The following is a 24,498-nucleotide window of genomic DNA, read 5'->3' on the forward strand; positions in this document are numbered from 1 at the left end:
AGGAAGTCTTGAGACATGCAACTAGGTGAATGAAATTTGAGGACATTATTTTGAAGGAAATAAGCCAGAAATGAAAGGACAAATATTGTAAGGTCTCACTAATATAAAATTACTATAATGAACTAATGCTGAGAATTGAATTTGAAAGCATAGGTACCAGGGGATAGAATGTGGACAGAGATTGGACAATTGACAAAGCAGGAGCATAGAGTGTTCAATGAGGCTTGCTGTAAAGGTTCATAGATTGTATGCCTTTATGGCAGTAACATCTATTCCTGAGTTTTAACTGTTACTTAAGAGATGTTTATTTGGTACAAAATTTATATTCTCTGTAGTATGCTTTCTAATATAACCTGTATTGTCAATTTATTTAAACAACATGGTTGCCTGGAACCTAGAATGGTGAATGAGATCTTGTTATTCTGTACAGGTTAATATGATATCCCAATGTACCTCAGAGTACTTTGAGCAGAAAATAAAAATAACATTTGCAAAAGTCCCCTTGAGGGACTGGGTAAAATGTGGAAATGCTAAACTTCCTCACCTGGGGAATTCCTGATATTCCCACACACATTAGTGAATCTCCATTTAATAAGTCAAACCCTCAATCTTGAGTCTTGCCCTTATGAAACTTATTCCTGCAAAGGAGATGCTAAGCCTACTAATAATTATGCCTGAGTCCTGCCTCCCCCACCCCCACACACACCTCAGAGAACCTCTTTTGCTGCTCAGGTGTGGCCTCCTTCTCTCAGCCAACTCTGCAAATAAACACAGTACCCTACATGGGACATGACTCTTATAGGTGTAAGTCTCCCTGGCAATGAGAGTCAAGACCCCCAGGGATGAGCTTGGCCCTGGCATCATGGGATAAAGAATGCTGTCTTGACCAAAAGGGGGAAAATAAATGAAATAAAATAAAGCTTCAGTGGCTGAGAGATCTCAAATGGAGTCAAGAAGTCAATCTGGAGGTTATTCTTACGCATTATATAGATAGCCCGTTTTCTTTCTAGTTTATTAGAAGAGCTAGAAGGAAATATCTGAGTCTGTTGAACAGTAATCCATTAGACTTGATTCTTGATTATAATTGTATACCTATATAGCTTTTATTGTGTGAACATGTGATAGTGACTGACACTCTGTTTAACCAGTATATGGGCAGGTAAGTAATAAAATAATGACTTATATACAGGGGGGTGTTAGGCGTATGGGATGGTTTAAGTGTTTTTATTTCTTTTTTTAATTTTTTAATATTTCTTTTCTTTATTTTGGAGTAATGAAAGTGTTTGAAAATTGATTGTGGTGATGAATACATGACTATATGATGATACTGTGAACCACTGATTATTTACTTTGGATGGATTATATGGTGTGTGAGTATATCTCAATGTGTACTTTTTATATGATGTGGGAGTATATCTCAATAAAATTGCATTAAAAATCATGTTATTGGCACAGGGACAGGTGTATAGGTTAATGGACTTATTGAGAGTTCAGAAATCAACCCTCACATCTACGGCCTATAGATTTTTGATAAGGGTGCCAGGACCATTCAATTGGGAAGAATAATTAAGTCAACAAATGGTTCTGGGGAACCATATATCCAAATGCAAAAGAATGAGAAAGTGAACCTACCTCACACTGTATACAAAAATTAACTCAAATTGGATCAATGACGTAAATATAAGAACCAAAACTATTAAACTCTTAGAGAAATATAGGGAAGCATCTTCTGAATGTTGTGTACAGCATTGTTTTCTTAGACTTTACAGCAAAAAAACACAAGCAACAAAAGAAAAATAGATAAATGGGACTTCATCAAATTTTAAAGCTTTTGTGCCTCAATCAAAGGACATCATCATGAAAGTAGAAAAATTCGGAAGTAATTTTGGAATCCACATATCTGATAAGGTTTTAATAGCCAGAATATTTAAAGAAATCCTACAACTCAATAACAAAAAGACAAATACACAATTAAAAATTAGGCAAAGGACTTGAATAGAAATTTTTCCAAAGAAGATATACAAAATGCCAATATTCATGTGAAAAGATGCTCAACAATATTACCCAGTAGGCAAATGCAGATCAAAACCACAATGAGATACAATTTCACACCAGTAGAATGGCTACTATTTTTTTTTTTTTTTAAGGAAAGTAAACATTGGAGAGGAAAATAGGAACACTGGTTCATGATTGGTGGGAATGTAAATGGTTCAGCCACTGTGGAAAATAATTTGGGAATTGCTCAGAATGCTAAATATAGAATTATCACATGAACCATCAATCCCACTTCTAAGTAAAGTCCCAAAGGAATTGAAACAGGGACTTGAAGAAATACCTTCACACGAGTGTTCACAACAGCATGATTCACAATTTCTAAAAGAGGGAAGCAACCCAAGTGTCCATCAATAGATGAATGGAGAAAATATTTTATACACAAATAATAGAATATTATTTGGCTATAAATAGAAATGAAGTTTTGATACATGCTACAACATGAGTGAACCTTGAAGACATCACTTAGAGTGAAAAAAGCCACACACAAAAGAAAAGAAAAACTCTTTTGTGATTTCCCTGATATGATAAAATTAGCAGAAGCAAATTCATAATTTCAGAAATTAGAATAGAGTTTACTAGGGGTTAGAGTGGCAGTATGAGATGGGGAATTAATATTTAATTGGTGCAGATTTCTGTTTGGAGTGATTGAAAAGTTTTGGTATTACATGCTGGTGATGGAAGCAAAATATTGTAAATGTAATTAGTACCACTAAATTTTGCATTTGAATGTTATTAAGAGGGGAGATTTTAATTATATATTACTTAAAAAACACGTAGGACTGTACAGCACAAGCAGTGAACCCTATTGTAAACTATGCATTATAGTAAATAATATAATTATAATAATGTTTTGTCATCAATTTTAACAAAGATTTCACACTAATGCAAATTGTTGATAATAGAGAAAAGTGTGCACGTGAAAGGGGTGTATGAGAACTCTATACTTTCTGCATGATTTTTCTGTATACCTACACATTTTCTAATTAAAAACAAAACAAAACATGGGCTCCTTCCATTATGCTGTACTGACTAATAAAGGATTCTTTATCTTCTTGGGAGTCTAGACTAAAAATAGGATTTGAAAATTTAGTAAGACTGTTTAGGAGGTACTTAATTTATTTTGTTTAATGCTAATTGATTAAATAGCATTTATTTCTAAATGTTCAAAGGAGAAGGGATAAGTTGCTTTTTAGGTTCATGGAGAACCAAAGTTTAAAAGTCTTCATTTAAGTGAGTCCAGGTGCTTTTAGTTTCCACCTATCTTTTTGATTTTTAAGTCTTGGTCAAAATAAAACCTTTTACATTTGTTATGCCAACTTTGGTAATCAATATTTAATTAAATATATATGTTGTAGTAATATAAGTAAACAATTGACTTTTTATTTAAAACCTGCTGGATAATGTGCTGAGGATTCAGGCTCTGGAAACAAATTTCAATGTCAATTTCACCAACTGTGTGTCAATTCTTTCATTTTTATAAAGGTGAAATATAGCAAAAATGGGCATTATTGGTGATATCAAAGGAAGGACAAGGAAAAAGATGTCACAACAGGATTGTGCAACTTAAGGAGATAATGCTTAATAATTTTGTTTTACTGTACCTTGAAAGTTTATACTTTATACTACTGATCACATGTTCCTAATCACTTTAAAAAATGTTACTTGTTCATACTAACACCACTTCTTCCACACTTTCTTCATTTGATGAGTCTAAAAATAGAGCTCTTAAGACTAATTCTGTGCTATCCCAAATATTTGAAAATTTATCTCCAGGGCTTTCACTGTTCCAAGTTAGAACCACTGTTAGCAGATATGCATACAGTGACATTACATAATGCTGTTTCATGTTCAGGAGGAAATACCTATTTCAAAGATGAAATTATCAAGTGCCTGTAAACATGACATACTTTAACCACTAATTTTGTGAGCTCTGCAATGAATTAAATAGTGACTATTTGAATTCTCCTTAATTAACAAAACCAATTAATTCTATGTGACTGTTGAGCATCTATGTGTGACAAGGAAAAATTGCAAATCATTGGTATTTGTAATCACCCCTGTATTCTGCTTTCTAAGGAGTGAGATGAGTGATTTCCCAGGCTGTATTGAGTGAAGTAGTGGGTTTGAAGGAGAAGTGAAGAAGTCAAGAAAACACTAAATCATAACAAATGAAAACAGAGTAGAACAAAGCTTAAAGAAATTATATGAACAAAAAAACCCAGTGGGCCAGGTGTTGAAGAGACTGGGAGTTGGGAAAAACAGATGCAGAAGATTCCGAATGAATCTTTTGGGAATGAAACATTTAGGTAAAGAGTGAAATATTGAAACATGCTTACTTTATGAAATCTTCTGAAGATTAGTATGTTATCCTCTTCTACCCTGGCATAATTAGTAAAACTTTGTTCTACCAATCAAAGAGTTTGACCCTGGAAGTATTTATATGTGTGTGTGTGTGTGTGTGCACATGCACACGTGTGTTTTGTGTGTTACAATTACATTAATATCAGCTTCTAAAGAACACTGTAGAAGGGTGGCTAGAAAAGTTTGAGGTAATATGTGGTATTTGAATTATGAAGATGGTGACAACCTAAGAAGATTGTCACTGATCTTCTTGCTAATGTAAGAAGATACATTAGTAAATGTAAAAACTAACAGTGGCCACTGTTAAATTTTTCTCCATTCTATTTTTCTAGTAATTGCAGACAGCAGAGATACTGTATATGACTTCAATAAGAATATTTGATATTCTCATTGACATGAAAAACATTGAAAACTCTTGCAGGATATTTGATATAGTATTTGTTTTGTGTATTTTATAAAGTATTCTTAGAGTTATCAATTATTTAAGATTCAAACTACACATCTTTCTTCATCTCTTTGGCATGAACACACATTTAAAATTTAAGAAAAAGGAATCTTATTTGATTTCTGTTTTAAATAAGGAGAAAATATACATTTGATTGCTCAAATTACCTAAATAAAATAGATTAATTTAACCAAGCAGTTAGTAACATTCAGTGGATTCTATGTTCATTTTAAAATCACTGATTTTACATAAATTCCTCAAAACCTTATTCAGACTTATAAAGTACTCAATATTTGACTCTATATAATTCTAAACTATATACTTAGGAATGTAGTCTACCCAGATATTCACTACTATTTTTCACAGTGGAGATTAGGGTGCCTGGTGAAATTGCAAATGAATGGGAATTTTAAGCCTTGGTGATAGATCAACTTAGCACATCATTTCTTTATATGATGTATAGGACTCATGTATTTTCAGGCCAAGTGTCTTTTCCACTATTAACTGTTGTTAGATGTTGGCATATAATTTAACAGAATAAAATAGCAACTGAAAGTTATATATGAGCACATCTGTCTTATTTCTTATATGCTTACATTGTGCTTCTTTTATTAAGACTGCCATGGCTTTCAAATTCTAATCTAAACTAGCACTAGTCTCTAAGTATTCATAAGTTTAACATGAAGTTTCAAATATTCATAATCAACCTCATAATTGCGTGACAAATAATCAGTAATTTTACTAATGTACAGATTTGAATCATTCTTGATTTGAGACTTGTGTTGACAAAGTTGGTGGGCTAGCTGACACCTCATCTCAGTTCCACTTTGTGGTTCTTTTGTTGTCATATGCATATTTTATGCTTGTTTTAGTTAGGATTGATTCAGTAAACAGAATTTCATGAGACATTTTATATTGAAATTGATTTAATACAGATAATTATGAACATATAGAAACATTGGAAGGACAACAGAGATGAGTTTTATGTTAGGCTCCAAGAATGTCCCAGGTCCGATTCACCAAAGAATCTGCTAATTCTGTCATTATCAGAAAGGCAGGGAATCAAGAAATCCACAGTGAAGCAATTTGGTTCAAGAACACAGCATCAAAGCTGGAATCCAGAAAGCTGGCTAAGAATCCACAGCCACTGTCTCTCAACACTCATGAAGTTCATGACAGGAGGTTGGGACTCTGCTGTGGAAAAAACCTCGTATGTCCATGACCCTTCTTGCCAGAAGAAGATAGCCCAAATCATCAGTGAGCTGGTATCTGCCTTATCTATTTCCTTTAACTCATGTGGAATGCATCTAATTGTCAAAATCTAATTTGCATTCAGAATTCTAGCCAAAAAGGATTCTTGGGAATATATATTTCTAAACTCTGAAATACAAGACAGCACACTATAAAGAGATGGGAATGGATGCTGAGAGTTAATGAATCATAGGCTACTGAAATACTGGAATTATATTTGATAATTAAAGAATTTGAAAGCTTTTAGGATGATTCTGCTTAATTGTCAGGGATATTGTAAACATATACCTATTTAATTTACTTGGGATCATCTAAAGAAAAAGTAAAGAAAAGGAGGAAATGAAGACCTCTTCCTTTTATTGCTTTCATGGAAAAAGGCTGTAGTCTTACAGCAAACTAGAGCACTGAACACCTTTAAAGTAGGTTGCGAATATCTCTGATAGTATTCAAGATATTTAGGGGGATGTAAGAACTTTGATATATATATTCATGTTTTATCTCATCTTTTGCATTTCCATATGTTAAATAAGATATATGTAAGATTTTTTTTTTAACTGTAAGGATTGACAACTTTATTTTTACATTCACAATACAAATAAAAATTACTTTATATACATATATTCATGTTTTATCTCACCTTTTATATACATATATTCATGTTTTATCTCACCTTTTACATTTCCACATGTTAAATAAGATGTACAACATAAATAATTTATTAATACATTATACACATTTATTTTAAAAAAATATATTGATGGCACATGCTCAAAAATACTGTAGTAATAGTGACGTTTGATCAAAGTATTTGGAGACCACTGGGCTAAAATAACTTTCTTCAGCCATTTGTGGCATTGAATGATTATGCTATCACTCATCTGCACAACATCTTTAAGAAGATTCAAAGCATGTTATAGAAAAAACATAACTTTAAAATTTTAAGGCTAGAGGATTATTCTTACCCTATATTATTGAGACACAGCCTTTATTTAGTATGAGATACTGCATTTTATTGCCTTCACAGAGTCTAATAATAATGTGAACTGATATAAAGTACCTTGCATGTCTTATGTCGGAAAATAGCAGGAAAAAAAAGGAAAACGCTCTTCAGGCATGTTTATTTTCACACAAAAGTGTCAAAAAACAGAGTCTCCACTGCCTGATTTCTCAAGCACACTTTCTAGCTCTCAATCAAACAAACAAGAACTTAGAGGCTATTCAGAGCTCCCTATTGTTTGGCAAATGCACACTCATGCCTTCCTCATGAAGCTGCAAGTATTGTCTGCAATACTCAACTAGATGTATAACGGCATTTTTGCAACCTTAGAGTGTTCTCCAGACCCTGGCCACCTACACTGAGCAATAAGGGGACAAAATTGAAGAAGCTTTTTCGCTTTTATAGCTTATTGATTTTTATGTTTCTGATGCATTAGAGCAATTTTTCAAACGTATCCTCCTTACCTTGGTATCTTGAGTGTGGAGAGAGGATTTCACATTTATTAGCTTTGCCTTGGTTATAAGTCTCACTGTTGCTCTGGGGTGTCTGCGTGTGCATGTGTGCATGTGCATGTGTATGTGTATGGATGTGTGTGTATATAATCTCAGTGTTATCTCAGAGATATAAATGGTTTGATATAAAAAAATCAATTCTCAGAGTAAAATTCAAAACCTGTGTACAAGTATCACATGAAAAGCAGACAACAAGGAATATACCCTTTACAACCAAGTAATGAAGATGGTTTAGAAAAGTACAGTTTCTGGAATGCAGTTGAACTCACAGATGCTCAATAATTTTCAAGTAGAAAAGTTCTATCATAATGGAAAGCATATAATGTGGTAAATACTTTTTTATTATCTCTGATCATCCATGACAGCATTAAAGAAAGAAGTGCAACAGAAATGTCTTCTCCAATGGGAGTTGCCTTTTCTCAGAACTCAGACATCAAGACAAGGTGTGAAGCATGTCATGGTAAAGACTCTTTGAAGTTTTGCATTTTTAAAATAATTGGTGCAGAAAAAAATATTTTGTGATAGCATAGCTCACTGTCTCATACAAAAGAATTAATATTTCTCTCTATTTCAGGGAAACTTGATTGTTTTATAGTCAAGAGTTTAACTTGAATGAACATATGCAATCTTTAAAATGGTTTAGGATCAAATTAAACTTTCCCCTCATTTTATTTTTTAGAAAGTAAATTTTATCATGTACTAATGTCCAAAAATCTTAGCAAACTATACTCTTAAGATATTTAAAAAGAAAGCTAAATATATCAAGGGATTTTTGGAAGCCCAAAGTCTTCCTGACTCGCTAAATATTTCTTATTATTTGACACAATGACTGAACTTTACTGAATTTTATTTTATTTTTTTGGAGGGGGCACAATTTTCTCCAAGAGTTAACTACTAAATTAAGTTAAATAGGTATTTCTGATTTAAAAAATTACAATTTTAGATTTGCTTCCTAATTACCAGTGATCTAAATAAATCAGGAAGGTCTGGTAAACTTTCTTTGTGAAAGGAGTGGGAAAGATAACTAAAATGACAGTATCAAGTCAGTTACCACATGATTTGGCAAATAGTAAACCTCTTTGAGCATTAGTTAGTTCATCTATAAATTGAGAATAATGATATCTAAACACAGGGTTGTTTTGAGATTAAATAATCTTAAAGAAACCCATCAGGGACAAAGTAGATACTAAAAAAAAAAAAAAATGGCTAAACATTTTCTTGATTGTTCCATCTAATTTCTTAGGAACTTACTTGATTCATGAGGTACTGCATTTGGAAATGGGTCTGATGGCTATTAAATGTGGTGAAAATGGTGGAAAGTAGGAGTCAATGACTTTAAAATTTCCAGGGGAAAAAAGTAGGGACTATATGAAATAGAGGAGAATAAGGGATCCTGGAAGGAAATATGGTAAATAGAATTGAATGATTTCAACTGCATTCAGATTTCATCTAGGACTTACCATTAGCTTTATTTTCACATGTTCAAAATTGTTGATAGAAGCTGTGCAGCTTGGAGGGGCTGTGACAATGTTTTATAAACATCTCTTTTAATCTAATGTGATTCTTGCTATTTTCAGATCTGCAGTATCAATGGGTCTCTTTACATCATTTTCTTAGCTTCTGAAGTTATTGAAAGTGGTCCATTTTAATTTGCTCACTTATATCTTCTGGCAAAAAACAGTCTGCCAGAGTGGAATATGCCCCCTTTGGTCCACTTCAATTAACCAAGGTAGGGGGCAGGCATGATGGATAGAAAACTCGCTAGAATTCTCAGCAACTACGTGAATGCTCTGCATGAAGAACAGGCACTTTAGGCTTCTTATACAATGGGAGGAAAATCTCCATATGGTCCCTACCTCTTTTCCTATCCCATACCTTCTTTTCATCCTTGTAAAGTAACTGTGAAGCACTGCTATCAGTTCTGCTTTAGGAGCAGAGAACAAAGATGATCTGACAGGCCCGTCTGTGATCATTCCACAACAGGTTTCTGGAGTCTAGCCCAGTCTTTGGAATTCTCACTGAAGTTCTAAGCAGTAGTAAAATCCCCTTTGCCTGACCCTGATGGCTTTGACTTTAATTTTTTGACAAGTAAGTTTGCTTTGAACAAAGGGCTGAGAGAAGAGGATTGGACTTGAAGGGAGCAAGCTTTCTAACACATTGATTGAAAGTAATACAGCCTTGAGTAAACATTGACCTACTGTGCTGCTCAGATCACTAGCTGAATGGATTATCTGCCAGATGTACACTGGTTGTGTAAGATAGGGCTTTTCAAGTATGGTTTAGCTTGAACTTTCTTAAACAGAAACTGTAAATCATCTTCATTTTTTCTACTGCTTATTTTTACTTCACCTTATATCATTTGCTTTTCATAAAAAAGCACTCCTTTCCATTTTTCTCATCAAACATTCCACTGTATAATATAACCATCATATACATATGGTCCAAGCAAGAATACATTTGAAAGTGAAAGAGAGTGAGGCAGATAATATACCAGTCAGAGCTCTGGAACACTCAACAAACAGGCATAAACTGGGACATTTTGGGCATATTGAGACATACAGTCACCTTAACTTATTATCAATTTTTATGTCATATATTAGGAAAGCTTAAGTATTTTGGCAATAATAGTCATGGATATAGTTATTTTAGATATAATTTCATTTAAAGGCTCTTCTGTAGTGGTGGGTTGGAGCAAGAAGAGGAAGCCTGAAATCAAAAGACTTGCCATAATACGAATCATGGATTAGATGTATTTAATAATGGCTTCTCTGACTATACAACACTTGAAGTTGTGAGAATTAAATGAGATAATGTATTTGAAATTGTTTTATAAGTTGCACAGCATCATCAAAATTTTTAAAAATAATATCCATGAGCTAGGTGTGTTAAACAGAGAACATGGATTGATGTCACAACACCAATACACATATATTTTAAGAATGTAATCCTTAATAAAGGAGAAATAGTGTGCCTATAAGACTTAAAATTTATATTACCAGTAATATTTCTATTTTTGGTAAAATATTCTCTGTTTATTCTCTAGAGTCTATATTATAAAAGTAGAAATAACTTACAGCTTTTGTAGATCTTATGGATTATATACCTCAAACTGAATCTAGAAGAGAGGGAAATTGCCAGCATTGCAGGAAATTGTGAATTGGTTAAGTTATTTTCATATAATTTCAAAATATCTCCACAAATAGTGCATAGTTACATATATATGTTTTTAAAACACAGACGGTGGTGGTTTGAAGCAATATATACCACTGAAAAACATGTTCTTAAATTTAATCCATTCCTATAGGTTTAGCCCCATTGTAAATAGGACATTTTATGAGGGTACTTCAGTTAAGGTGTGACCCACCTGTGCCAGTTTAGAGCTGTTATGTACCCCAGAAAAGGCCATGTTCTTTTAATCCATTCTTGTGGGTGCAGATCTATTGTGGGTTGGACCTTTTAATTAGGTTGTTTCAATTGAGATGTGACCCAGCTCATTCAAGGTGGTTCTTAATCCTTTACTAGAGTCCTTTATGAGAGGATAAATGGCAGAGACAGTTTAGAGAGAGAGAAACACCCCAAAGATGCTGAGAGAACCTACAGATGCTCAGAGAGAAGCTCAGAGAATCAGAAGCTGAAAGCAATGAAACCCTGGAGTGAATGACCAGCAAACACCAGCCACATGCCTTGTTATCTGACAGAGAAATGCTGGATGCCACCAGCCTTTCTTCAGAGAGGTATACTCTTGTTGATACCTTAATCTGGACATGTTCACAGCCTTAGAATTGTAACTTGGAACTTAATAAATACCCATTGTTAAAAACCAACCCATTTCTAGTATATCACATTTCAGCAGCTTTAACAAACCAAAGCACCACATCAGTCAGAATGGTTCTTAATCCTCTTACTGAAGTTCTTTATAAAAGAATGAAATTCAGACAAAGAGAGAAAACCACAGAAGCAAGAAGCTGAAATCAGTGAAATCCAGAAGAGAAGGGAGAGACCAGGAGATGCCATTATGTATTTTGCCAAGTAGCAGAAGAGCCAAGGATCACCAACAGTTGGTCTTTGGGAAGAAAGCATTGCCTTGATGATGCCTTGATTTGGACATTTTCACAGTCTCAAAACTGTAAGCTTTCTCAAACTGTAACTGTCTTAAATAATGGAAATAATAGTTTCCATTATTTAAGACAATCCATTTCATGGTATTTGTTGGGAGAAGCCTAGGAAACTAAAACACCAACATAAAGCTAAACCTTGCTATATAAACTGTTAAATGGCTGATGAGTTACTTATTGAAATTCCCAAATTCCCTTCATGGGTGGAAGGGGGAGTAACCACAGAAGAATGAATTGGGCATTGTGTATTCCTTTTTCATGAAGGAAGTAACTGCATGGGACACTGGCTCTGTATTTGTAATCAGTACTATTCAAAGAAGTCACATGAACCCTGTGGTATGTGAACTCAGAATAATAATATTCCCCTACAAGTATTACAAGGCTTGAATGAACCTTGTTTACATGAAAGGGAGCACAAAGTCTTCAGAGTCAATATATGAGAATTGCTGCTCTAGAATATTATAAATTTCACCTGAAGTTCCATTTTAAGCTTTCCTAATGAAAGTGCACTGTTTCTTTAAAATGGGATTTGAGTATACAAGAAACATTTTCCACTGATAGACACCAGCCTTTGTTTAAAATATAAATAAAAAATAAAGAGGTATGCATGTGTGTGTGTGCGCACACGTGTTTGTGTGTGTATAGAGAGGAAAAAGGAAAGAGGAGAGGGAGAGAGGGTGGGGGCAGAGAAAACTTGTTACATTCCATGGGATAGAATATAGAAATATAAAGGTCCTGTTCCCAAACAGCTTGTATTCTAATGCAGGAAAAAAGACAGTAAAAATGTAAACAAACAAACATATTGCTTTCGATTTTGTTAAAAGCAAAGACAGAAGTCAACAAAGAGATGTCACACAGAGGGCTGAAGAGAAATTGGGTATGTTTAGAAAGGAGAGTCAAGGGAAGTCTTCTCTGAGGAAATGGCATTTTAGCTTACTCTCAAAGGATGGAAATTAACCTCCCATGTGAAAAGCAGTTTAAAATGCATGTATATATGTGTGTGTGTGTGTGTGTATGTGTATACATACATACATATATATATAAAATTCTCATGACATGACACACTTTGTTGTGTGAGGAATTTAATTAAATAAAAAAGGAGTCTGAAAAGCAAGACAGAATATAGGAGATGAAATCAGACAGGATGTCAGGGTCAGATCCCCCTTCTTCCGGTGATTTGCAACCTGGGGCATGCACCACCATGCCACTTGGGGGATATTTGGAAATTATTGTTGAATGAGGGTGGGGTCTGCTGGCATTAATGCCCAGGGTCCACTGAGGCTAATCACCCTGCAGTGCAAGGGACCTACTCTCAGCAATGCAGAATTGTTCTACTCAAAATGTAAACAGAACCACCACCACCCCAGCCCTACTGAAAAACACCCATGGGTTTTTAATTCATGGCAACGGGCTTTAGATTTTATTCTAAATGCATTGAGTATAAATATAACTGTTTAATCAAGGGAGTGCCATGAACTGAATTACGTTTTAAAATTAGTCTGGTAGCTATGTGGGAAATGGATGGTAGAACAACAGTAGTAGCAGCATTTTAGGAATTTGTAGGAAAATGTTCATTTTTATAACTGAAATAACACTAAGTGCCGTAAGTTTCTTCCTATGAAATATGATTACCACTTCTTTCTAACCACCCCCACAGCTGAATATGTATGTGCATTAACTGAAAGTAGGAAGAATATTTGTTAATAATGAAATGCTATTTTAGTTCCTATTTTATCATCTTTGGGATTTTCTCATCACCATTGCCCTAAACAGAGATCAAGTACTGAATTAGATAACCTCACTCCCTACCTCTTCACAAACTAAAAAGAAAATGCCAGTAATTTCTATAAACCTCAGTGGCTGAATTACAGTTTTCATTAGTATTTTAAAAACCAATACTAAATTTTCAATCAAGCTCCACATAGCAGTTTAACCCCATGGTTCATAATAACATTCCTGAGAGATACAAGGCTGGCTTGAGGCACACAGCTGAGCTGAAACTTGCATCACAATAGACCGCCTCCTGCCCTTGCTAGAGTGGTCCCATTACCCTGCTTTCTACACTCACATACCGCGTAGGCTGAATGTTAGACTGTGGGTAATGACCCTCTCTTTGCCTTCTGGCCCCACTGACTGTCATATCTATTAATCCAAGACCTCATGTCATTACCCATTCATTACCAGAGCCAAACTACCTCTTGTCCAGCCCCAATAAAATATGTTCAAATCCAGTTAATACCTTTTCTTCTGCTTGAGTAATTTCCCAGTACAGACTACAAAGGATTCAACTTGAGAAGTAATATATACCAGCTGTGTGATCTGCCGAAATAGGAGGTCATAGTAGGATCACAAAAAATACATCATACAAAACATAAAATTTTATATCAGAAAGGGACCATAGAAATATATACAGGGGCGAGCAAGTAATGAAAATGAGTGAAGTGGGTCCTAATTCACTCCAGAGAGTCAGGGTTGTGATAATGGAAGAGGGTCACCTCTTTTGAGGGCAAACCATGTTCAGTGCAGTTGATTGTTGCCACGAGCAGAAGGAATGGGAACCCAGGGACTCAGCATCTGCTGACTGCTTTCAAGAAAAGCTAGAAATCCAGACCCTTTTATGAGCAGTTACTCAATTTTGGACTAAACAAAACAAAAATAAGAAATGCCAGTTTAAAATCTCTGTTATTCCAAACTCCTGATTTCACAGAGATGTTAAGCATGTTCCTCAAGTACAGAGAGAGAATTGATGAGAAAACCAGAACTAGAATGAGAGATGCCCTGATTTCCAATCCAGTCCTCTTTATCAATCAATGAATTTCCCTTTTTACTGTCCTTACAATGTGGCCAGCAGGGTCCCAGTAAACCTTCCAAGTATGTATTTTCGGCTGGCCAGGATAGATTTGTGTAGTCAATGCTAGCATGATGTGATCAGCAGTTTTCATTCTACTGGTAAGCTGAAATTCACTGATAGTGAGATGAGCAATCACATTTCTTCTGTAGGAAATTTCAAATATTCAATTTTGGCTGGAATGAACTTGGGGAAGGAATAAACTCTTGAAGAGATTTTGTATGAAAGCTTTAGGGCTGAGAGGGCCAATTTTGAAGGAAGTAGTAGGCCCTTAGGAAGAATGGTTTTGACTCAGTGATAGGAGAAAACATCAGATGGTTAGTGTGTTAGTAATTTATTGCTACATAAACAAATTGCCACGTACTTAGCAGCTTAAAACAAAACTCATTTGTTCACAATTGTGTAGATCAGAAGTTCAAGCACATTGTGACTCTCTGCTCTGGGTATCACAGAACTGTTATCAAAAGTGTTGGCAGGGATATAGGAAAGAATCCACTTCTAAGGTCATTCCATTGCTGGCAAAATTCAGTTTCTTGCTGTAGTAGAAATGAAGTCCCTATTGTTCTTTCTGGCTGTCATCTGGGGGCTGCTCTCAGCTCATAGAGGTTGCCCACATTTCTTGCCATGTAGCCCCCTTTCTCTTCAAAGCCAACAATGGAGAATCTACTTCTGATCAAGTTTGTTTCCTGCTTCAAATCTCTTTACTGAGGAAAAGCCAGTCCCTTTCAAGTGCTTACCCATTTAGGCAGGTCCACCCAGGATAATATCAAGTTCCACTGATTTGGGACTTTTATTACATCTTCAAAATCCCTTTACAACAGCACTTAGATTCATGTATGCTTGAATAACTTGGAGAAGGTATGCACATGCCAGGGACTGGGAATATTAGGGTGTACCTCAGAATTCTACCTATCAAAGAGTGACATTATTTGACTTGTTTTAATTCTGGCTACAGAGGTAAGACTACTCAAAAAAGGGCTCTGTGAAGAAGCAGAGAGAAGAAAGAGTAAGCCATTTCAATTGTCTATTGGAGGGAGAAAGATGGGGACAAGACGGAAACTAAGGATTTAGTCAGAAATACCATGTTTTGAATACATTTTTGAATATAGAAATGATAAAATTATTTGTTTGATTAGTTCTGGGGTGAAAAAGGAATATAATTTTTAATGATGACACCAAGGCTTGTGACCTTGGCAGGTAGGTGAAGATAAATGCCATTAACCGAGATTGGAGTAGGGGTGGGGACTGTGGGGGCATAGACTTGGACTGGAAGATCAAAAACTCAGTTATGAATATGTTAAGTCCAATATATTGATTAGACATCCAAGTGTACATATCAAATAGACAGTTGGATGTATGTTTCTGGAGTTCAAGAGAATGGTATAAATTCAAGATATGAAATTAGGAGTCTCTAGAATAGATAAAATTTCAGGCAAGAGAGGTGAGATCACCAAGAGATATTCTGTTTACCCCTTTGGAATCATTATGCATCCTTTTCTGCTCTACTTTATTCTCTAGGAAATAATCTTCCAGGGAGTAAAGTTGAGGCTTACAATAGAATTTGGCCATTGGAGGAATTGGCAGGACATAGAGGATTTGAGGAAAGAAAATTTAGGGCAATAATTCTCCTGCCTTCCTTGTTCTGTCCCTACCTCTCCACAACCTTGGGTATGGTTGTCTCTCTATGCCACAGATCCTATTTGTTGACCTCAGTTTAATAGTGTGCTTTTAATTGTTGAACAACTGGCTCTTTGGGGAAAAAAGGATTTTCCAATTCCTATGGTGTAAATAGTCACACCATGGCTGAGTTGGTGTTTGTACAGTATTTCTATACTTCATACAGATGTATATGTCTGTGTTATGTTTGCCAAAACAGACATAAATTATCATAAGGGCAAAGGTAGTAGGAAAATATAATAAAATAATTAGGAAGTTTAAGTTTTGAGTACTTTTCCTTTAATGTTAATATAATTCCTTTGATTGTAAGTTTATATAATTTAATTTTTAATAATAGCTGTGTTTAGCAAGAAGTTTGCTAAATCCCTGGAATTTTAACCATTGGATTTGTTAGCCAGTATGAGCTGGCTCCAGCACACCACTATCCCATTTTCACAGCTCCAGCACCCTACGGAATCTATTAGCACCATTCCCTGCCGTGCCTCTTCATGCATATAAGGCTTTCCTGCTGGAGCTAGTACCTGTGTGCTTCATCATCTGTTAATGATTGCCTTCATCCTATCTCTGTAAATAATCCCTCCTTTGAATTCTTTTTCAATCAACCCTTTGAATGTGCCTGCCAAAAGCCTGACTGATCCAAAGATGGCATATAGGCAAGAGAAGCATTCCAAGGATTGAGCCCTGGAATATTTTTAAATTAGGAGCTTGGAGCTATGAGGAGGATCTAGCAGAGGAAACTGAAAATAGGTAACAAGTGAGGCAGAAGAAAAATAAGAGTTATGTGGTATTCTGGAAACCAAACAAAGAATTTCAAGGACAAGAGTGTTACCAACTTTGTCAAGCACTCCTATTTTATCAAGAAAGATGGGGAGTGAGAATTGACCATGGGGTTTTTTAATGTACAAGGAATAGAGTAATTGATATACTCAATTTTGGTAAGGGCAGGGAACAATAAAGAAAAGAAGAGAAGTGTGTTAGTATTTAGAAAGGAAAATGAAGTCAAACGAGATTGAACTTTTCAATTTATTTACTTCTCACTTTTCAGATGGGGGAAATAACATTGTGTTTGTATGCTATTGAGAATTATGACTCAGAAGAAATGAGAATTTTCCAGAGGATGCTGTTAAAAAGATGAAAACATATGGGATCTGTTGTGAAAGTGGAGGGTTTTGCTTTTGCTAGGAGAATAGTTTATCCACAGTAATTTCAGAGAAAACAGAGCTATAGGTAGAGAGTAGGTAAATGGGGGGGTACTAGTAAGATTTCCTTTTGATTGCTTTTATTATCTCATTGAAATAGTGATCAAGATCATCAAGTGAAAAAAAGGGTGAAAGAATAGGTATTAAAAGCTGAGGAGAGATAACAAGAATAAGTGAACTAGGAGAATAAAAGTGTTGGTGCAGGGCAGCATTGAGGGCCACTTAAAGTTAATAGTCATGAATTTAAAGTGAAATCAGTTAGTGTAGTTATTATTTTTGTCTTTTTTTCAGTTTTTTAATTAGAGAAGTTGTAGGTTTACAGAAAAATCATCTAAAAAATATAGTGTTCTCATATACCCCCATTATTAACATGGCATTAGTGTGGTATCTTTGTTAAAGTGGATGAAAAGTTAAGTACTATTAACTGTAGTCCATACTTTATATTAGGACATATTTTTTTTCCCATATACAACCATATTATTAACACCTTGCATTAGTGTGGTAAATTTGATTTAATTCTTGAAAAAAATTTTTTATAATTGTTCTATAAACTATAGCCCATCATTTGCAATAGAGTTTACTGTGATGTACAGTCCAAGTTTTATCTTTTAATTTTTATTCTAGTAACATATGCATGACCTAACACTTCCCCCTTTAACCACATTCACATATATAATTCAGTGTTGTTAATTAAATTCACAATGCTGTGTTACTGTCACCACCATCCATTTCTAAAGCATTACAACAACCTAAATAGAAATTCTGTACAAATTAAGCATTAACTCCCCAATCCCTACCATCAACCCAGCCCCTGGTAACCTGTATTCTAGTTTCTAACTCCATGAGTTTGCTTATTCTAATTATTTCCTACCAGTGAGATCATACAATATTTATCCTTATTACATACAACATAATGTCTTCAAGGTTCATCTATATTGTCACATGAACCAGAACTTCATTACTTTTTAATGCTGAATAATATTCTAATGTATGTATACACCACATTTTATTTCTCCATTCATCAGTGGACGGACACTTGGGTTGCTTCCATCTTTTGGCAATCGTGAATAAAACCACTATGAAGATCAGTTTGCAAATATCTGTTTGAGTCCCTGCTTTCAATTCTTTTGCATGTGTACTGGGTAGAAGGATTGCTGGATCATATGGTAATTCTATGCTTAGCTTTCTGAAGAATAGCCAAACTGTCTTCCACAGTGGCTGCACTATTTTATATTCCCACCAGCAATGAATGAGTGTTCTTATTTCCCCATATCCTCTCCAACACTTGTAATTTTCTGTTTGTTTGTTTTTTTCATTATTTTTATTTTTGTTTTTTTTTAATAGTAGCCATTCTGGTCAGTGTGAAATGATAGCTCATTGTGGTTTTGATTTGCATTTCCCTGATCCTTAATGATGTTAAGTGTCTTTTCATGTGCTTTTTAACCATCTTCTCAAAGAGAATTCTAATGGAGGTGCAAAGGTTGGCAAAGATTAGTTTTAAGGCAATCTGTAGGGTTTCCATTTAAGGTGGACTCCCTTGCCACAACAGTACCTTTTAATGTTTTGATTTTAACTTTAACAAGCCAAGGAATTAATATTTGTGACACCCACATATATGTTTTTCAAACCCTGTCCCACAATATCAAGTGACCCCTAACAGGGATTAATTTCTATGCACGTCTAGCATTGTGCATTAGTTTCAGCTATAGCTTTCTGCCAAGTGTGTTAACCAATAAGCAGATTATTTTACACAAGCTAGCTCTACAATGAATGAAAAACAATTCTAAAAGAGTAGATTATGTATTATTACTCAATTGTCAAAGTATAAAAATAATTCTATTCATAAACACTGAAAATCACTTAGAATGCTACAAGTTTCAAGCCACCAAAAACTTGACTTAAGCACCGAAATCTTCCTTTGGTTTCCATCACTGCAGATTATAGAAGCCGAGCTGGCTTCAAGTGTGCTTATCCCGCTTCTGGGTATGGTCTCCATGTTTAGGTTGTCTCATCAAATAGCTTTTTTGAAAAGTAAGGAAACCTATTTTCTTCCAGAAGTTCCATCAAACTTCTCTTTATATGAGTTCTAAGTGTGGCATGTAATTGTTTTGTCACTGTTTTTGATGTCTAATTGTGGACAAGGGAATGCCGTACTTGATTGGCTTGGCTTGTGTTCCTAAATCAATAAAGTAATGCGGGAAGGATTACCTTTTAAAAACTCGGGCTTACTCTTACCTGGATGGAGTCAGCTTTTCTGAAGACAAAGAGCTTGAGGAAGAAGCATGAACAACCAAATGAAAATTGGTGTATTGTTTAAAAAGAGAAAGAGGGGAATGATTGTCTATTACATATACTGCAATTTGTTTGTCTAAACATTTAAGTACCTCTTACAGTGTTTCTTAGTGAACACAATGAGTATTAATAAAAATGTCCTGTATTGATTTTGAGGTAATGCAATGAATATGGATTAATATAATGCTGTGTTTTTTCCCCTAATTATTGTATGATACTTTTGAAGAACCACTGAAATGAAGACAACACAAAGAGTAGATATAGCAACATCCACAAACTTTAGAAAATACATAATTTTAATGGAATAGAATCATATTGCAATGGCAATTACTATTGCTATTGTTATGTGTATTATTTAAAAGGCCTTTAGATAGCATGGAGTTAAACTTTCTGTTCAATTTGTAAATATGCATCTCTTTCCACTAACATGAGGGTAAAAATTGTAGTCAATCTTACAAAAACATAAATATACTTCTTACTAACGTCTTAGCAAACTGATTATCATTAACATATTTACAAGTCAATACTAGGTACTTACCATGAATTAATCCATTCATTGGTTTGCCTTCTATGTTTGGAAGAAGACTCCAAATGGTACTTTTAACTCCTTTGGCAATTTACACTGATTTTCTGAGTTCAGTATTGCTTTTATGTTGTTAACTCAGGAGGAATAAAGGAATACATATTTTTAGGAAATATATTTCATAGAAACAAGTAAGTAATTTACACATTTGGGGAATGTTCTCAATATTCCACTCAGGAGAACCATCTAGTATTATTTGTTGGTGCATAGGTTAATCCATATTTTATGTCCTTTGGATAGAAGGCATGGCTTGCTGCCCTTGGAAACACTGCCTACTGACTTGGCATTAGTCTAATCCACTTGGTCTGAATCATGGAGTTAGTCCAGGCCTGAAGATATTAAATCATTCAGATTTCTAAAATGTAATAAGAATAGTATCTTCCCCAAACACCCATTTCATACACATCACTCAAAGTAGCTTCAAGTTGTGCAACCTATTTAAAAACACAGTCATCAGCACTCTTAATATGAGATTCAGGGCATGTTTTTATTTGTTGCTATTGTTTTTGCTGTTTTGTTTTAATTAGTATAATTGGTATTATAGAGCAATTAACATTTTTAATATTCATTGTGTTTAGTCAACATAGGGAAAGCTAGAGTATGAGTTATTGGCAGGTACTCTTTCTCTTATTACATTGACATTTTCTTACTTTGCATACAGATTGAATGCCCATCTGTCCCAGTTTTCCATTTCCAAATTTAAGTGTGTTTAGTATCGTGAATTTGGAAAAAGTAAACTCTTTCCTAAGATATAATAGGGCTTTGTCTTATTTTGCCAGGGCTGTTCTGACAAATACCACACACTGGTTGGCTTAAACTACAAGAATTTATTCCCACAGTTTTGGGATTTATTCCCAAAATCAGGGTGTTGATAAGGCCATGCTTTTTTCAAAATCTCTAGCATTCAGGTAATGGTAATCCTCTATCACATGGTGATCTCTCTTGATGGCTCCTTTTACTTCTGGCTTCTACTGACTTACTGAATCTGAATTGCCTTTGCTTATAAGGACTCCAGTCTTAAGGATCAAGGTCCAACCTGATTCAAACATTGTAGATCCTAGCCACACCTTAACTAACAATAGCATCTTCAAAGGTCCAGTTGACAATGGGTTCATACTCATGGGAACACAGATCAAGAACTTGAATATGCCTTTTATGGGAGACACGATTAAATCCATAACAGATGTGTGTACATTACGATCATCACATTAATGACTCATAACACCTATCTTTTACCATGTATTAACTGAGTTTCTTCCCAAACTTCTGGTTGATGCATTCATCATTCTCTTGGCTATTTGGTCTTGACCAAATAACTGATATGAGCATAAGTGCAGAGTTTTATGTACCAAAACTGCCTCAGTATAAGTCATTGCACAGCTGCTTTATAATAGAAGAAACAACTGAGCAAGTTACAGCTAGACTTCTGGCTGCAGCTAGACTTCTTTTATATCTATCAAACAGTGAAGCCAAATTAGATCATCAATTTATGCCTATTTAATATTGTCTAGTGTAGAATCAGGGGCTGTTAGCCACTGGAGGACGCTTATTTAGGCAGTGAGGAATTGGCCAGTGGAAAAAATGAGTGATGAGCAAATTCCCAAATATTTAAGTTTCCATTCTCTGTTACTTCATGGATCATCTTAGTTTTAATTGTAGTCACACATTATCAGAGTTTTTATTCAGCTGTATCCAGTTCTGAGAAGAACTAAGAAAAGAGAAGAGAAAAATAAGAGAGAAAAAGTAAAAGAAAAGAGAAAAAGAAAAGAAAAAAGATGAAAGAAATAACAAATTTAAATAAAATAAAAGCTCTAAGGAAAGGAACTTAATCTTTTCCCCTAGAAACATAAATAGAATTGAGTTCTGACTGAAAAAATATTCTTAAATTTTTGTTCAATTTCCAAATTTCAAAGAACTGGTGTGTATGTAAAGAGATCAATTTTATAATCGATATTAGATGAAAATTGTTTTGCATGAAATATAGTAGCAAGTAGAGATATATTTTCTTTTTACTGTAGAATTTTGCAATTTAAATCATGAAACATGTCCATTTCTTTATTAGAACTCCTGGAATAATATAAGCCAGATGTTATATACCTAATAAATCTGTTTTAAGTCACAAAATCCTTTGACAAACTGAATTCAAAAATTCCATTTTGACTATTCTAAACAGAAGTTCAACATTGAATATGTAGTTCAGTAATGTTCACTGAACTTACCTGTCAACTCTGTCAAACAGCTAGCATTCATTTCTATGAGTCTTTGAATTATTTTCTCCTTAAAGGACTGTTCAGTGATTTTCAGTCCCTTGCAATAGTTCCCAAATCAGTCTTTGATTGATTTCACTGATTATTGAATTGGCATACTATTTTATTGGAATAATAAATCAATATAATTAAAAGAATAAACCAATTTTGCCTACAAAACAAAGATTGCATAGCCATATGGTTTATTGGAAATATTTACCATAAAACATAAATAAACTGAAGACAACATAATGTTATACTGCTAAATTTAGCTTTCTTGCTTAGGGCTCAGAAGAAGATAAATTTTTTCTAACACAATATGGCTTTATTTCATAAAAATATCTTAATTTCTACTGCAATTTAATTTTGAGTTTTACAGCTCATATCTAAGTTCAATTTGTTTCTGGAATATCATGTCATATAGTAAAATATGAGCACATGTATTAGGAAAAATCATGTTTATACTCATCTTTTTAAATACCCATTCATAAGAAATGACATCAAAATCTACTGAAAATTTTCCATATGAATAAGGATGTGTTAAACTTTACATTTTAAAAAGAGAACATATATGCAAATTCATTTCATTTGTGACCATGTAAGTATCTTCTGTATAGAAAAAGTTTCCAATTATATAATGGCTTGTTGAGATTTTATTTCTATTTTTTTGTCATTTTCCAAAAAAAAAAATTATTTTAGGCCTACCTATAGTCCTAAATTCATAAATAGAAGCCTGAATGGACTGGCAAATTGGACAAAGATACTATTATTAGTATTTTATTTTTGTGAAAGGGGACTTTTAAAATTGATTAATGGTATTAAATTATGATGAAGAAAACACTTAAAATAGCATTCTAACTTCTGTATTCTTTTTTGGAGCAGTTAATTTGAACTTTTTATGACTTCAGAATTAGATGTTTTCTTCAGCACTTCTTAGCAGAGATCTTTAAAATCTGTATGTATTTAGTTAAGGATAAAACCATCAATGCTCTTTAATAGGTACTGTAACTCACGCTTGAACAAAGTTTACCTAACACACACTTCTGCACAAGGCACAACATAGGCTTCTTGCACTTGGGAACACTAGATATCACTTTAGCAATGTATTAGGGATCATTTTAAAAAGCAAAATGACCAAGAAAAAGCACAAAATGTGAAAAATGTGGCACTAATTATACCACTAAAAGCATACTTGTTTACAGTATGAGAGCTGAAATAAAAAGGTAGAGTGTTATCTTGTTAGACCTCAGCTAGGAATGTGTCCATTGGGTGAATCAAATTTTTTACCGCTTTGCGCATGCTGGCAATTTACGATGAAAGCACTGCGAGTATTGATTTTGCAAATACAGAAAATGCAAATAATGAGTATTAACTATATTTCATTTTCCCTTCCCTGAAAATGTGGGATACACATACATGTGTGCACACACACACACACACACACATAACCTACCCCTATCTTCACTCACTCTACTATACATTCAGTCTGTAAATATTTATTGAGCACTTGCTATTTGTGAGTGATGACATTATGCATCTGGAATACAGCAGTAAAAAAATCAAATGAGACTCTGCTGTCATTGAATTTATATTTTCAAAATGTATTATGTGCATGGTGAGGAGCAAATTATGTACAATACAGGCAATAAGTAACAAGAAAACTTCAACCACTACCTGTTGTGTGCTATGAATAAAATTAAACCAGATTTTGAAATAATGATCAAAAATTTACTTTACATTAGGTCATAAGAAGATAATGAAGATGTTTAAGCTGATACCTAACCCATTAGAAGGAGTCACCTGAGTAAAGATCTGCTAAGTGTTTATCTAGAAGAGGAAACAGCATGTTCCTAGGCACAAAGGCAGAAGTGAGATCAGTGGGGTCAAGGAATAGAAAGAGGAAGACTGTTAAGTTTG

This window comes from Choloepus didactylus, chromosome 13, assembly GCF_015220235.1.
Source record: "Choloepus didactylus isolate mChoDid1 chromosome 13, mChoDid1.pri, whole genome shotgun sequence".
Lineage (NCBI taxonomy): Eukaryota > Metazoa > Chordata > Mammalia > Pilosa > Megalonychidae > Choloepus > Choloepus didactylus.